Source organism: Oncorhynchus nerka, linkage group LG7 (assembly GCF_034236695.1).
Source record: "Oncorhynchus nerka isolate Pitt River linkage group LG7, Oner_Uvic_2.0, whole genome shotgun sequence".
NCBI lineage: Eukaryota > Metazoa > Chordata > Actinopteri > Salmoniformes > Salmonidae > Oncorhynchus > Oncorhynchus nerka.
Window position 1 is genome coordinate 23,689,670 of NC_088402.1, and position 17,526 is coordinate 23,707,195.

The 17,526-nt window shown below is 42.7% G+C and overlaps 1 pseudogene; it reads right to left on the reverse strand.

The window, feature by feature from the left end:
• Nucleotides 1-10,271: 10,271 nt before the first annotated feature.
• LOC115131310 (TBC1 domain family member 20-like) overlaps nucleotides 10,272-17,526 on the reverse strand; it is a 41,431-nt pseudogene continuing 34,176 nt past the window's right edge.

The window sequence follows — 17,526 nt, forward strand, 5'->3', positions numbered from 1 at the left end:
CAGCACCCCTACTCTGACACGTTATAAATACAGATCCTGAAGTGCATCTGTGAAGAACCTTCTAATATAACATTGTATTCTGGACAAGGAGATATTGAATTTAATACAGAACATACTATTTCAGCAAGAGCTGAAGGGTTTTTCTCATCTACAAACTGATTTGATAGAACAAAAAAGGCACACTTTAAAGCATGGCACTATGAATAAAACATGACATCAACAGAAACAGCTAGTAGTTTCCATTACCTCCTGTCCCTGGGACCCAGGATGCAGCCACAGTGAGACTCTGAATGAGTCCCAAATGGAACCCTATTCCCTTCATAGTGCACTACATTTGGTCAAAAGTAGTGCGCTATAAAGGGAATAGGGTGCCATTTTGGATGTATTCACAGTGAGACAAAGTAGTCTGGCTACCACTCTCACTGACTCACTTACCCCCCTACCGCTTCTACTGAACGAATTCCCCTAGCGCCCACTGCACCATGTCATCTGGGTCCAGTATCTGTCTAATGTATATGAAATCAAAACATGGGCAACCACGGTGCTCTGTGCCTCCTGAGGCACCTAAGGTCCAACAGTGACCACTGTACCATGTCATTTTGGGTCCACTAATGTATCTCTCTCTAACGTATATAATATAAAAACATGGTGCTCTGTCTGTCCCCTCTGGGGTACCGAGGTAGGTGGGTTGGTGACGTCTGTGACCCAGCTGTGTGGCATCCGTGCAGGGGACACTGGGGTGGTTCTGCTTCTGGGAATACACAGAGATAGAGCCCTTGGCGCAGCTGCCGACTGCTGCCACCTCTTTGCCCTCCCCTCTACCCCAGTCCTCTGCTCATGTCCTCATGTCATGTCATGACATGAGGGCATGAGCCACTGTTGCTGTGTACTGCTGTCCTCATAGGTCTGGCCTAGCCTAGATAGTGTGGTTCCTTTCACTCGAGAGACCTAGGCTGTGTCCCAAATAGCACCCATGGGGGTGCACTACGTTTGACCAAAGCCCTAGTGCACTACATAGGGAATAGGTTGTCATTTGGGATGTAGCCCAATACGACCCATCCCAAAACCACCTACTCACTCCCCCCCACCCCCATGGGTTAAGGAGGCAGATGTCGTGATGACTCCCCCTTACTGGGTCCCTATGGAGATCAGGGATAATAGGGTAGTGGTCCCTATGGAGTGGTCCCTCAGCAACAGAGCTCTAGTCTAGTGCACTCAGTGCTCTCTGACATTCTGAGAACGTCAACATCTGGAGCCTTTATAACTTCCCGCTTCCAGTTTATCCTAGGCACAGATCTAGGATCCCTTCTCCTACCCCAACCCAAACCTTAAATTATTAGTGGGGCAACATCCAAAACTGCCCAAGATCAGCGTATAGGAGCAACTTCACCCTACTCCTAACTTCTACATAATTTAACACTTGGTAAAACTTAATCATGAGAGTCCTGTAAATGTTCAACTAACTAGCAACAATTCAGTAACTGCTGTTGACTAGCAATATGGAAGCATCTATAGACACGCAACTAAATATTGATTGAATATCAGATGCATTTAAACTGCATCCCTACTGAGACTGCGCCCCAAATGGCACCCTATTCCCTGTATAGTGCACCCCACAGGGGGCTTGTGTAAAACACAGGAAATAGGGCGCCATTTAAGAAAATCATATCAAATTGTATTTGTCACATACTTCGTAAACAACAGGTGTAGACTAACAGTGAAATGCTTACTCACGGGCCCTTCCCAACAACGCAGAGAAAGAAAATAGAGAAATGATAGAAAAGTAAAACACGTAATAAAAAGATTAATAAATACACTATGAGTAATGATAACTTGGCTATATACTGTACATGGGGTACCAGTACTGAGTCAATGTGCAGGGGTACGAGGTAATTGAGGTAGATATCTACACCGTTGTTGACAGGTGTATAAAATCGAGCACACAGCCATGAAATCTCCATAGACAAACATTGGCAGTAGAATGGCCTTACTGAAGAGCTCAGTGACTTTCAACGTGGCACCGTCATAGGATGCCACCTTTCCAACAAGTCAGTCCGTAAAATTTCTGCCCTGCTTAGAGCAGCCCTGGTCGAAAGTAAGTGCTGTTATTGTGAAGTGGAAATGTCTAGGAGCAAAGGCTCAGCCATGAAGTGGCCACACAAGCTCACAGAACGGGTCCGCCGAGTGCTGAAGCAGGCAGCGCGTAATAATCGTCTGTCCTCGCTGCAACACTCACTACCGAGTTCCAAACTGCCTCTGAAAGCAACGTCAGCACAAGAACTGTTAGTTGGGAGCTTCATGAAACGGGTTTCCATAGCCGAGCAGCCGCACACATGCCTAAGATCCCCATGCGCAATGCCAAGCATCAGCTAGAATGGTGAAAAGCTCGCAGTCATTGGACTCTGGAGCAGTGGAAACACGCTCTCTGGAGTGATGAATCACGTTTCACCATCTGGCAGTATAGCGGACGAATCTGGGTTTGGCAGATGCCTGGAGAACGCTACCTGCCCCAATGCATAGTGTCAACTGTAAAGTTTGGTGTAGGAGGAATGATGGTCTGGGGCTGTTTTTCATAGTTCAGGCTAGGCTCCTTTGTTCCAGTGAAGGGAAATCTTTAACGCTACAGAATACAATGACATTCTATACAATTCTGTGTTTCCAACTTTGTGGCAAAAGTTTGGGGAAGGCCCATTCCTGTTTCAGCATGGCAATGCTCCTGTGCACAAAGTGAGGTTCATACAGAAATGGTGTGGAAGAACCTCAAACCCATCGAACACCTTTGGGATGAATTGGAAAGCTGACTATGAGTCAGGCTTAATTGCCCAACATCAGTACCCGACCTCACAAATGAGTGGATGCTGTTATAGCAGCAAAGGGGGACCAACTCCATATTAATGCCCATGATTTTGGAATGAGATGTTTAATGAGCAGGTGTCCACATACTTTTGGTCATGTAGTGTACTTAATTAGTTAACCAAATAGCTACACGGATGAACTATTTAGCAGTTTTATAGCTTGGGGGTAGAAGCTGTTCAGGGTCCTGTTGTTTCCAGACTTGGTGCATTGGTACCAGTTGCTATGCGGTAGCAGAGAGAACAGTCTATGACTTGGGTGGCTGGAGTCTGATACATTTTTAGGGTCTTCCTCTGACACCGCCTGTTATCCTTTATACCAGGCGGATAAAAGAGTGCAAAGCTGTCATCAAGGCAAAGGGTGGCTACTTTGAAGAATCTCAAATATAAAATATATTTTGATTTCTTTAACACTTACGTGATTCCATATGTGTTATTTCATAGTTTTGATGTCTTCACTAATATTCTACATTGTAGAAAATAGTAAAAAATAAGAAAAACCATGGAATGAGTAGCTGTGTCCAAACTTTTGACTGGTACTGTATATATTTATTTATTTTTATGTTTTGCATGTTACTTTGTTACTTTGTTTTGCATGTTACTTAATACATGTCACATATCAGTTTTCAAACAATGTAAAAAAATATATAATAATTGAGTTAATAAAGCCGCATACAATCATAGTCTCTTTTTTGCTTTTTTGAGTAAGGCAGCTCCAAAATGATGGTGTTCAGCCTAGCTCAGTGCTTTCTGTGGTGGTGGTGCAGCAAGCGGAAAATACGGAGTGTAGGGGTTGGTAATGTTCGCTAGTTGCACCGTGATTGGCTCAGTGTTCTAGTGTTCTGTCGCTCATGGGGACACGACATCACCGCAAAATCTACAGGTAGAGATGCTGCCATAGACTTACATTAGAAGTGCCCATCCAAGTAGGCTCATGGTCATTGGCCACAGAAAAAAATATGTCAAATTACGTTATCTACAGTAGCTTTGATTGGACTGATCATCATACTTTCACAATATTAGCTAGCAGTCATCATCATGAATCAAGTGTTCAATCTACTGGCAAATCCTTTTTAATTCTTGTCATATGAAGAGAAATAATTAAGAAAAATTATAGATAAAACGTATCGGTGCTCATCGGCCATTGGACATAAACATTACACAACAAGTTGGAAATCGCAAATTCAACAATGAGGGGTTTGGAAGGAATCAGTGACAGTGGCTAACGACAAGCATTGCAAAGCAATCGCTAGCCTGATATTCAGTGGAGTGGCTGTGTGGTCCCAAATCTGGGACTAAGTGTCTCTTTTCCAAGTTTAAAATGATATACTTTCAACATTGGCCATGCTGTCAATGAAGCATGAGTTGTGCCGTGCTTGAAACAACGGTTAACTCGGAACTGCGAAGTCTTGAATTCACTACAGTCAAGTTAACTGGGAATTTGAGCTCTGCCTGAGAAATACGTTTTGAATGGTCATCCAACTCGAAATTGTCAGTTGTCTTGAAAGCACCATAAATCCACAAAATTTGCCCACGAAGGACCGCCGTGCCACCTTCCTGTTCAAGTGATCACAGCACAACAAGGTGAGTCCAACAATGTATTGTATGCTGCTGCATAAATGATGTAATATGCCAGGGAGATATTTATACTGTAGCTAAGAAAGTAATACTTAGGGGGATAACTAGTCAGTTGTACAACTGAATGCCTTCAACTGAAATGAGTCTTCCGTATTTAACCCAAGCTGTTAGTAGCCCATGTGCCTCACCTAATAATTTGCTACCTTTTCACCTCATAACTTAGCTTACTGTTTTGACTTGGAGGTGCACATTTAGCCTATAGCCTGTTTCAGAGAATTGCTTTCATTGTCTGCTTATATACCCCCTTTATTTATCTTACGGTTCTGACTTGGTGTACAGGGAGAATACTGTAAGAACGTCCCATGTTCTGAATTCTGTCACTGTACATTTCAAAAGTGCTGAACAAATAGATTTATTGACTACGTTCGTCCTAGCTAGCTCATTAATGTCTTAATCAAAATTACGGATTGCCTCTTATCCGCTCTTCGTCCCCTTTACATTTACATTTACATTACATTTAAGTCATTTAGCAGACGCTCTTATCCAGAGCGACTTACAATCCCCTTATGCCATAGTTTGTACATCTCAATTGTCAGTAGAAATCACATATGTTAAAGCAAGTCAGCCATATCAGTTATTTTTTTAAAGGCAGTAAATGAGGCTGAATGAACTGTTTCATTACCAGACAAGGCTCGGCTGATAGCCAGGTGTAGCAGTGGTAAGGTGTTGGGACTGCTGTCGGGACTCTGCTGTTGGGACAGCTTTATGTCGGCCCTAACTGTTTGTCGGCACCGTTTGTCACCGTTATAGTGCAATTAATATATTGTTTAGTGTTGTGTTGTGGCTTTGCTGGCATGCATCTAAAGAAAAATGTGGGCAGTTTGCCCCACCAAAGATTTACATGCTAAAATCGACACTGAATACGTGTTCCTTTTGTCCAGATGGGAAAGGGCAGTGTGGAGTGTAATAGAGATTAACACACCCGATCTGAAACAGATTGTCATGTAACTATAATGTATTTTTTAATGTCTTTATTGAGGTGCTTTTCCTTACCAAAAGACAAATTGTTCTCTAACCAAGAATATCATAACAGAATACCAGACTGAAATGAAAGATGCAAATATACACACACATAGATATGTCTCATCATTATCAATATGGACATGGTTATAATACAACAGCATGTGTAAATATTTGGTGATATGTAGAAATACTTTCAAATGCATCGTACTGTACCATTAATGTAAACTATTTCACGTGTGCACTGTGCATCAAAGTCACAAACAAGAAAATAAAACATTGGGGTGTTCAATTTCAACATAACCGTTTTTTTGTGGAAGCACATACAGCACAGCGTAGCAAACCAGTCGTCACATGAATGGACTGAGGCCGATGTTATTTCCAAGCAATAAAAAGCCTTGCACCTGTCGAATGCTGGCGAGACTCGAAACCCTTGTCTCTGTGGCTACGCCCCAAATGGCACCGTATTCCCTATATAGAGCACTACCGGTAAAAAATAGTGCACTATATAAGGAATAGGCTGGCATTTGGGACACAGATTGTACCATGGCTAGTGCCAGTGCCAGACACCCATTAAAAGTTAGCTTTCTCTGTGAAGTATAGGCTAGTGTACCACATTTGGGAAAGTTGTTCAGACGATTGCCCATAGTCCTTGCCGTAAACATTTGTCAGTTGAACTCCAGGATCGAGTCAGACAGGGCAGATCAAAAGGCCAGTAGTCATGCTAACCTGTTCCAACTGGACAGGATTTAGAAGAGCGGGTGCCAACAAGAGAGGGGGAGGGGGGTAGAGAGAGACTGAGCCAATAAACTAACTGTAGTGTCTCCCACCAAACTAGATCATCTGCCAACAACACTCCAAAATGCCAGTAGCTCAGTAACCGGGATCTGAATATGTTTTAATCAATAGTGTTGGGTTGGGCCTCTGTCTGCTACAAGTTCATTATGCAATATTTATAATGTTATTTTCCTTGAAAAGTTGATGTGTAATGCATGCAAAACACATCTTAAAATATAGTACCAAATAAATGAACAAATATATGAATAATCATGAAAAATTACTTACAATCATATCAAAACTATTTTGCAAACAGCTTCATAAGCACAACATATGACAAATTTAAAGATACATGTCAGACATTTAAAACTTATACAATTTGGTGAAATTTGAGTAATTCTGAAATCAGACCATGGGTTTCTTGTAATTTCTCATCTTTTAAAGGCCCAGTGCAGTCAAAATGTCATGTGTTTTATATACACAAGCCAGTTTATTAGGCAAAACGAGTGACCTAAGCAACTTTGATCGTGGTACTGTATGATCGTCGGTGCCAGGAGCGCCAGTTCCAGTATCTCAGAAACGGCCGGCCTCCTGGGTTTTTCAGGCACATGTCTAGGGTTTACCTACAACCAGTCAGCGGCATTCCTGTGGATGAAAACAGCTAGTTTATGAGAGGTCGAAAACTGCAAAAATCATGCAAGCTAACAAGCGGGTTACAAACAGGCAAATAATGGTGTAGTACAACAGTGGTGTGCAGAACGACATCTCGGAACACACAACTTGTCGGTTTGTGTCATGGATGTGTCACACCCTGATCTGTTTCACCTGTCCTCGTTATTGGCTCCACCCCCTCCAGGTGTCGCTTGTTTTCTCCAGTGAATTTATCCCTTTATTTCCTGTCTCTCTGTGCCACTCCGTCTTGATTGTTTCTAAGTCAACCTGCATTTTTCCTGTTCTCCTGCTTTTTGAATTCTCCTTTTTCTAGTCCTCTCGGTTTTGACCCTTGCCTTTTTCTGGACTTTGTACCCGCCTGCCTGACTATTCTGCCTGCCTTGACCTCGAGGCTGTCTACCATTTTGTACCTCCTGGACTCTGATCTGGTTTTTACCTTTTTGACCTGATGCCGCGACCATGGGTTAAAGGCTATTATGGAGCAAATCAGGGAGTTAGCTCAGAGACTGTCTGCCACCTCTGGAAAAACCCCAATACCCAGTAAATTTTTCCCTATCTGTGGTGAGTTGGTACAGCCTATCCTGACTCCCTGTGAACCCCGCTTACCTCCTCCAGAGCATTATTCGGGGAATCCTGGTACCTGCCAGGTTTTCTTTCTCGGTGCTCGCTTATTTTTGAGCTACAGCCATCTTTGTTTTCTTCAGACTGATCGAAGATAGTGTATATAATTACGCTAATGTCGGGAAGGGCGCTCTCCTAGGCTACGGCAGTTTGGGAACAACAATCTGCCATTTGCGGGCATTCGGAGGAATTCATGCCAGGGGTGAGAGGTTTTGGAGTCTCTGGTATCCGGGAGAAAGGCGGCCAGCAAACTGCTTGACTTACGTCAAAACTCCCGTAGTGTGGCGCACTAAGCGGTGGACTTTCACACGTTGGCCGCCGAGAGTGCCTGGAATCCGGAGTCTCTTTTCAATACTTTTCTGCACAGATTATCTGAGGATGGGGGCACTCTTTACAACGTGGGGCACTGTTTATAACGTTGATATCAGCAAACCGCTCACCCACACATGACGCCATACACGTGGCCTGCAGTTGTGAGGCCGGTTGGACGTACTGACAAATTCTCTAAAATTATGTTGAAGGCGGCTTATGGTAGAGAAATGAACATTCAATGTTCTGGCAATATCTCTGGTGGACATTCCTGCAGTCAGCATGCCAATTACATGCTTCCTCAAAACTTGAGACATCTGTGGTATTGTGTTGTGTAACGAAACTGCACATTTTAGAGTTACCTTTTATTGTCCCCAGCACAAGATGCACCTGTGTAATGATCATGCTGTTTAATCAGATTCTTGATATGCCACACCTGTCAGGTGGACAGATTATCTTGGCAATGGAGAAATACTCACTAACAGGGATGTAAAAAAAAATGTGCAGAACATTTGAGAGAAGTAAGCTTTTTGTGCACATGGAACACTTTTGGGATCTTTTAGTTTAGCTCATGAGACATGGGACCAACACTTTACATGTTGCATTTATATTTTTGTTCAGTATAGTTCCAAACCTCTCGGCCAATAACAGCAGCTTTTCAGTTATCCCATCCGGGGCTCAGACCACTCCCAAAGTCCTAGAAAAATTATTGCTTGAGAAATTTCCCACTATTTTTGGTTTATTTTTTAAACAATTTTAATAAAATTAAAATAAATCACAATAAGGTAGTTAAATTGTTACCCAGAAATGATTATATTGAGGTAAAAACAGCTGCATTGGGCCTTTAAAACCTTGCTTTGTCAGCTTCATTAGTTAAATGTATTACAGTGGCACACCAGTGTGAATGATTTGGCTAAACCCTTGCCAATAGCCAGAGGCTGAAATTAAACTTACATTAAATGAAAATATGGCCTGTGCCTTTCTGACTTTCTGGCTTGGCTAGTAGCATCTAACTGGGCTACATGGAACATAGACATACGTTTTACAGAATCAAACCAACCATGTTGTCCTTCCTGGCAGTGATTCGTGTAGTATTGATAAAATTAACTTAGAGTATAGCAACAGCTGCCCCTTGGGTTGTCTTATCCATCATGTCCAATGCAAGTTAAAACAACACCCCTACAATACACGGGGTGCACACATGCAGCATGCATTGTGACATTATGATCATCAAGTATCCTTAGTGTTTTACAGGGTCTCCTTCCATGCATACACCACAGTGTGATAAAACAGGACCAGTAGAACGCAAGACGTCAAAAATATTTTGTCTTTGGACGGATATACACTCTCTCAGAGTCTGGTTCTTGTAAAAACATTTAATAAAATATACTTTAAAAAGCCGCAGGGCTATCCAGTTAGTACAGCTAACTGAATAAGTCTTTGGCTAGTGACAGCGGTAGACTTGAGGGTTGTTGGAGGCATGAGTCTGGACATTTCGACGGCATCCCAAATGGCGCCCTATTCCCTATATATCGCAGTACAACCTATGGGCCCTGGATTAAAAATAGTGCACTATAAAAGGGAATAGGGAGCCATTTGGGACAGCAGCCTTCCTTCCACATTTATGTAAATACACAGCAGGTGACTGTCTCCTAGTAGCGTGCAGGTGAATATTTTATATGTACTTTATAAATCCTCCATCGACATCAACTGAAGGGAAGCCGGTTAGTTTAAAGTGCCAGTTTAAAGCAGAAATTGGGTTCTCTCTCTCTCTCTCTCTCTCTCTCTCTCTCTATAGTCGACCTCTTTGAATAAAAAACACCTGATTGAGTGAGTGTTTCCACCCCTTAATGAACCGTTCCCTTCACTCTCAACCCAAGGCATTCAGCAGAAAAAAAGTAGGATGGGGGGGATAGATATTTTTCAGAATTTGTGCGCCTGGTGCTGTGAATTAGCTACCGGTGCGTTTTTCTCCCCAGACATGCTTGCTGACAGCACACAGGCCAGCACTCAAAAATGCTTATCATTACAAAAATGAATCTACTACCTTTCATTACCCAATATTAGCACAAGTAAAACCATAAATAAAAACACTACTGAATAAATAAATGCTTTTTCACGGAACTGATTTTGGCACACAAGGTCCTCTGGGGGGGCTCTACCTCCCCAAGCTGAGGGTTTGCATGTGTGAGTGACTCAACCTATTTGGCACTAGCTCCGCTCTCCCTCCCTAGCATCTCAATCCTCTTACTCCTCAACTGTGGGAGTTCTCCTCTCCCCCCTCCCCACACCCACCTCCGTTTCATCTCCCTCCGCCCTGTTCCTTAACAGAGGTAGATCCGTCTCCCTCCACTCTCACTCCCCTCCCTCCTCCCTGCTCCTTAACAGAGGTAGACCGGTCTCCCTCCCCCTGCTACCTAATAGCGGGCTGCAGTAAGTCCATCAGTAGAGCTGCATAAAGAAGTCAGAAGCCCAGTCCAGGGCGGTCTGGGCCACAGCCAGCGCGGCCGCCCCCAGGGTGGCTGAGATGCCACGGCCATCTTGATGAGCTGGTTGGCAGCTTGGTTGGGCTGCGTGTCCCTGGGCTGGGCCATTTGGGAGTCTGGGCCCCCTCGGCCTTGGGCTGGGCCCCGAAGGAGCTGCCGACGGAGGACCGAGTCGGGCCGCTGCTGCTGAGTGGTCATCTGGAAGGCCTTGAAACAGTTGATGGTGATGCTGGAGAGAGACAGAAGGAGATACTGTTTTTGTCTGATAGGGTGTTAGCAGTTACTCATCGGCTGAGTTGGTTACGGCTCACAAGAATACTGAAACGGACAGTAGAAAAATAAATAGGGTCGGGACTTCACAATATGAGTTGTCCTACTACAGGAAATTGCCCGTTGTTTACCACTGTCAAAGTGGAAGGAGAAAGGGGGAGGAGGTCTTGTGGCCTTGCAGTGAAAGATAGTAAACGACAGAGTGAAGAAATATCAATAATGTCAATAAGAAAGACAGAAGGAAGAGAGACTGGTGACAAAGGAAGAAAAAATGTTCCATATGGGAGGGAGGGAGCAGTGCCCTATGGCCTCAAACTATTTTAATTTGGCTACGGATTTTTCTCAATTACAATAGCAACACAACACCAGAAGCAACAGCCTGCGCTTATGGGCAAGACAACGGCAACAAGGCACATTTTTTTTCATCTTCTTCTCCTCAACAGTTTGGAGAAAAACATCATTAAAAAACGTAAAATATTCACTTCCATTTCATTATCGTCCCTCTGGAAGTAATAGTAAACATTGCGCTGCAACACGAAATGCAAATGCCTTTTCTCTCCGATTATGAACGTTGTAAAAAGAAAAACGGGACGTTTAATGACAGAAAAACGCCTCTCGGAAAATGGTACTCCGAGCGAGCATGCGTTTGTGCGCTGAGGGGCTCAATGTCTTTAAGTCTTTCGTTCGACTTTTTGATTCTCCCTCTCTCCCATCTCTCTCTCTCATTAGAATCGTCTGCTAATGAGCCCAGGCTGAAAATAGCTGACAGGTAACGGCAGACAATTAACTTTTAAACTTTCACTTTAAACAGCTTAACACCCCAGAGGGCCCAGCTCCTCAGATGAACCTCCTTCTGTAGTTTACAGTACATACAGTAATGGCTGACTTCTATCACTCACTCCTCCTTCATTCCTCTCTCCGACAGCATCCCAAATGGCACCCTATTCCCTATGAGGTGAACGACTTTTGACCAGAGCTACCTTGTCAAAAGTAGTGCACTAAGTAAATATTTGTAACGTGACCCTGCTTTATGTGTATTGTATAATGTGAAAAAAAATGTAAATGTTGATCACAAAAAAATAACAATTGGTGCAATAAATAGGGAATAGGGTGTGATTTGGAAAAGAGCCTCCATGTGACAGTTTCTCATTTCTCTCGTTTCTCCTCCTGTTGAAAGGGTCTAGGACCTCATCAATGACAGTGACACTCAGTCTTTGAATACAGCTGACAGAATAGTGAGATTATGACCATGATCAAAGCTCATTCTAAACCTTGAGAGAATTTGAGAAATGTTTTGTGAGGTACAGGTGGCTTTGCTGGCGTCTTACCTTTGAATTAAATATGTGGTCATTACAGGGATTTCAAAACAAATGTAAAAAATTCTATGAGCATTGTGACCCTTCCAACCCGTACCTGCCTGCCTGCTGGTCATTCACCGTATGTGACCTTGGTCTAACCTATACTCTAGTCAGTGGTTCTGTTCCACAGTAGCTGTGTAGTCATTAGTACACCATGGATGTGTCCCAAATGGCACCCTATTCCCTTGTCCGAAGTAAAGTAAGGACACAACAGCGGTCAGATGGGTGATTCAGCATGCAGCTATCCTCGTGACCCAGAAGAAGCAGAGGATGTTCAGTGTGGTTGAGTCATCATCACCGACCCGGCTTGTTTGTCATGTCACCACCAGGAGCTGCTCTCTCAGCCGTGCAGCGTGACGCAACACTACACCCCTCCTCGCTCTCTCCCTCTCTTACATTAGAGACACACCACAACTCCGAGTCAATATGCTGCAGCTAGATCTAAAATACACTGCATCAGTTAGTCACTCGTCATCACACTTTCACTTGCATTTCATGTCATACATCGCCCTACTACTGGGCAAGAGGAGGGAGACGAGGTCACCTGTTACTAGATACTGGGTCAAAGTCAAACCAACGCAGACATCACCTTCCTGTATGGAGTTAATATCGTGTCTCGTATACAAGGGCCCCACAGCCACCGCTCATTCAGCCTAGCTCTCCTTGGTTTGTATTCACTAGGCACCAAATGGAAGAAAATGGACTGAAACAGGGAGGATTCTACCTGGAGTGTCTAATAAGAAATGCTAATTTTCCTTTTCTGTGGCAAAACGTTGTGTGTGCACTAATGAACATGAACCTGTCCTGAGTGTCACCAACTCTTTCTACCCAACGTCGCCTGTTGTGAGATCAACCAAGGCCAACCCTGACTCACTGACTTTCTGACTGACTCAGCACTTCCTACAATAAGAAGGAAGCAGCAACTAGCCAAAGAGCTTGTGTCGCTACACTGCCCTCCAGGCAGACATTTGTATCCAGCTGTCACTCAAGGCCCCTTGTCAGCAATGTCATTTACTCCTGGAGAGGAATGACTTCAGCGCGGGGTGGAAGGATACGGACAGAGGGATGACTGCAGCATCAGTGGAAGGATATGGGCTACGGAGAGGAGAAGTGATGGAGGGAATGTGATGAGGTATGTTACACCTACACACATTGACACAGTCAGCGGCAAGCGTCGTATCACACAAGGTCACAACCTTTTTCTTTTATATTCATTTTTTAAACTTTTATTTTGACAGGGAAGTCATACTGAGACTAGGGTCTATTTTACAGATGAACCCCGCATAAATACATCAACACATGCAATATACAAAATCAAAAAACAGTTGAAAAAAAATAAATTTAACAACATTGAGGTCTGACCAAGAGGGACCAGAACATCTACACTGAAGAAAAATATAAACGCAAAATGTAGAAGTGTTGTTCCCATGTTTCATGAGCTGAAAGATATCCCCGTTAGTGAGCATTTCTCCTTTGCCAAGATAATCCATCCACCTGACAGGTGTGGCATATCAAGAAGCTCATTACACAGGTGCACCTTGTGCTGGGTACAACGAAAGGCCACTCTAAAATGTGCAGAGAATTTAGCAGTACATCCAACCAGACTCACAACCGCAGACCACATGTATGGTGTACTGTGGGTGAGCGTTTTGCTGATGTTAACGGTGTGAACAGAGTGCACAATGGTGGCGGTGGGGTTATGGTATGACCAGGCATAAACTGCGGACAACGAACACAATTGCATTTTATTGATGGCAATTTGAATGCACAGATTCCGAGACAAGATCCTGAGGCCCATTATCGTGCCATTCATCACCTCCCGTTTCAGCATGATAATGCACGGCCCAATGTCACCAGGATCTGTACACAATTCCTTTAAGCTGAAAATGTCCCAGTTCTTCCATGGCCTGTATACTCGCCAGACATGACACCCATTGTGTCACGTTCCGACCTTTATATCTGTTGGTTTTGTCATTATTTAGTATGGTCAGGGCGTGAGTTGGGGTGGGCAGTCTATGTTTGTTTTTCTATGATTGTTTGGATTTCTATGTTTCGGCCTAGTATGGTTCTCAATCAGAGGCAGGTGTCATTAGTTGTCTCTGATTGAGAATCATACTTAGGTAGCCTGGGTTGCACTGTTTGTTTGTAGGTGATTGTCTATGTTAGTTGCTTGTGTCAGCACAGGTCTCATTTATAGCTTCACGGTCGTTATTGGTTTATTGTTTTTGTATTCAGTGTTCAGTACTTTCTTTAATTAAATATTCATCATGAACACATACCACGCCGCATTTTGGTCCTCCGATCCTTCTCGCCTCTCCTCTTCAGATGAAGAGGAGGAAGACCGTGACACATTGAGAATGTTTGGGATGCTCTGGGTTGACGTGCACGACAGCATGTTCTAGTCCCCCCCCCCAATATCCAGCAACTTCGCACATCCATTGAAGGAGTGGGACAACATTCCACAATCAACAGCCTGATCAACTCTATGGGAAGGAGATGTGTCACGCTGCATGAGACAAATGGTGGTCACACCCGATACCGACTGGTTTTATGATCCACGCCCCTACTTTTTTAAAGGTACCTTTGACCAACAGATGCATACCTGTATTCCCAGTCATGTAAAATACATAGATTAGGTCCTAATTTATTTATTTTAATTCACTGACTTCCTTATATGAACTGTAACTCAATAAAATCTATGAAATTGTTGCATGTTGCCTTTTTTTTTGTTCAGTACAATATCAGAGAGCTCTGGAAGTTGTTCCACATAAAGGGAGCAAAAAAAAACTAAAATCAGCTTTACCCTAAGCTGTGGAGACCAAAGGGGCCTCCAGTGTTATCCAAGCCTGAGACAGGGTTTGGTCATTGTACGTCTACATTTTATTAATGATGATAGATACATAGGAAGTTTTTGCATAAGTGTTTTGTAGAGGCCCAAACCACGTTTTGATAAAAAACACTGGTGAGTTCTATAAGCATCACCAGTAATAAACCTAAGGGCACAATGGGAAATAGCATCTAGTGGTTTAGGTGTACATGCTGCTGCATGCATATAGGTAATGTCCCCAGAATCTAAAATACACATAAAAGTGACCTGGGCAATTACCTACCTATTAATTAAAATGTCTTATGGCTTGGGGGCAGTATTGAGTAGCTTGGATGAATAAGGTGCCCAGAGTAAACTGCCTGCTACTCAGGCCCAGAAGCTAAGATATGCATAGTATTAGTAGATTCGGATAGAAAACACTCTCAAGTTTCTAAAACGGTTTGAATGATGTCTGTGAGTATAACAGAACTCATATGGCAGGCAAAAACCTGAGAAAAAATCCAAACAGGAAGTGGAAACCTGAGGTTTGTAGTTTTTCAGTTATTTGCCTATCCAAGATACAGTGTAAATTTGGTCCGGTTGCACTTCCTGAGGCTTCCACTAGATGTCAACAGTCTTTAGAACCTTGTTTCAGGCTTCTACTGTGAAGGAGGAGAAAATAAGAGCTGATTGAGTAAGAGGTCTGCCAGAAGGCCATGAGCTGATCACGCGTGCTCCCGTGAGAGGTAGCTGCATTCCATTGCATTTCTAAATACAACTGGAATTCTCCAGTTGAAACATTATTGATAATTTATGTTAAAAACATCCTAAAGATTGATTCTATACATCGTTTGACATGTTTCTATGAACTGTAATGTAATTTTTTGACTTTTCGTCTGGCCTGCGCATCTGGAATTTGGATTTGTGAACTAAATGCGCAAACAAAAAGGAGGTATTTGGACATAAATTATGGACTTTATCAAACAAAACAAACATTTATTGTGGGACTGGGATTCCTGGGAGTGCATTCTGATGAAGATCATCAAAGGTAAGTTATCATGCTTTTTCTGACTTCCGTTCACTCCACAACATGGCGGATATCTGTATGGCTTGTTTTGGTGTGCTTTTTCGGTAAAGCTTTTTTGAAATCTGACACAGCGGTTGCATTAAGGAGAAGTTTATCTAAAGGTCCATGCATAAAATTTTTATCTTTTATTTACATTTACATTTAAGTCATTTAGCAGACGCTCTTATCCAGAGCGACTTACAAATTGGTGCGTTCACCTTAAGACATCCAGTGGAACAGCCACTTTACAATAGTGCATCTAAATCTTTTAAGGGGGGGGGGGGGTGAGAAGGATTACTTTATCCTATCCTAGGTATTCCTGAAAGAGGTGGGGTTTCAGGTGTTTTATCAATGTTTATTATGAGTATTTCTGTAAATTGATGTGGCTCTCTGCAAATTCACCGGATGTTTTGGAAGCAAAACATTACTGCACGTAACGGGCCAATGTAAACTGAGATTTTTTTATATAAATATGCACATTATTGAACAAAACATAAATGTATTGTGTAACAGGATGTCCTTTGAGTGTCATCTGATGAAGCTCATCAAAGGTTAGTGATTAATTTTATCTATATTTCTGCTTTTTGTGACTCCTCTCTTTGGCTGGAAAAATGGCTGTTTTTCTGTGACTAGGTACTGACCTAACATAATCAGATGGTGTGCTTTCATCGTAAAGCCTTTTTGAAATCGGACACTGTGGTGGGATTAACAACAAGTGTATCTTTAAAATGGTGTAAAATACTTGTATGTTTGAGGAATCTTAATTTCAAAGCTTGGCCTACCAAATACACAGTGTCTATGGAGTCAAGTTGCACTTCCTACGGCTTCCACTAGATGTCAACCATCTTTAGAAACTTGTTTCAGGCTTTTGCTATAAAGGAGGGGGGAATGGGAGCTGAATGAGTCAGTGGTCTGGCAGAGTGTCTCAGGCTCGTGACGCGCGCTCCCGACAGAGTTAGCTCTCGTTCCAGTGCTTTTCTTCAGACATAGGAATTCTCCGGTTGGAACCTTATTGATGATTTATTTAAAAACATCCTAAAGATTGATTCCATACATCGTTTGACTTGTTTCTACGACCTGTAATGGAACTTTTCGAGTTTTTGTCTGGACGTGCTCGCGTCTCATGAAGATGGATTACTGGGCTGAACACGCTAACAACAAGTGGCTATTTGGACATAAATGATGGACTTTATGGAACTTTATGGAACAAATCAGTCATTTATTGTCAAACTGGGAATCCTGGGAGTGCCTTCTGATGAAGATCATCAAAAGTAAGTGAATATTTATAGTGTTATTTCTAACTTCTGTTGACTCCAACATGGCGGATATTTCTTTGGCTGGATTGGGCTCTGAGCGGCGTTCTCAGATTATGCTTTTTACATAAAGTTATTTTGAAATCTGACACAGTGGTTGCATTAAGGAGAAGTCCATCTTTAATTCTGTGAATAACATTTTTATCTTTTATCAATGTTTATTATGAGTATTTCTGCAAAATCACCGGATGTTTTGGAATCTAAACATTACTGCACGTAACGCGCCAATGTAAACTGAGATTTTTTGATATAAATATGCACATTATTGAACAAAACATAAATGTATTGTGTAACATGATGTCCTTTGAGTGTTAATCTGATGAAGCTCATCAAAGGTTAGTGATTCATTTTATCTATATTTCTGCTTTTTGTGACTCCTATCTTTGGCTGGAAAAATG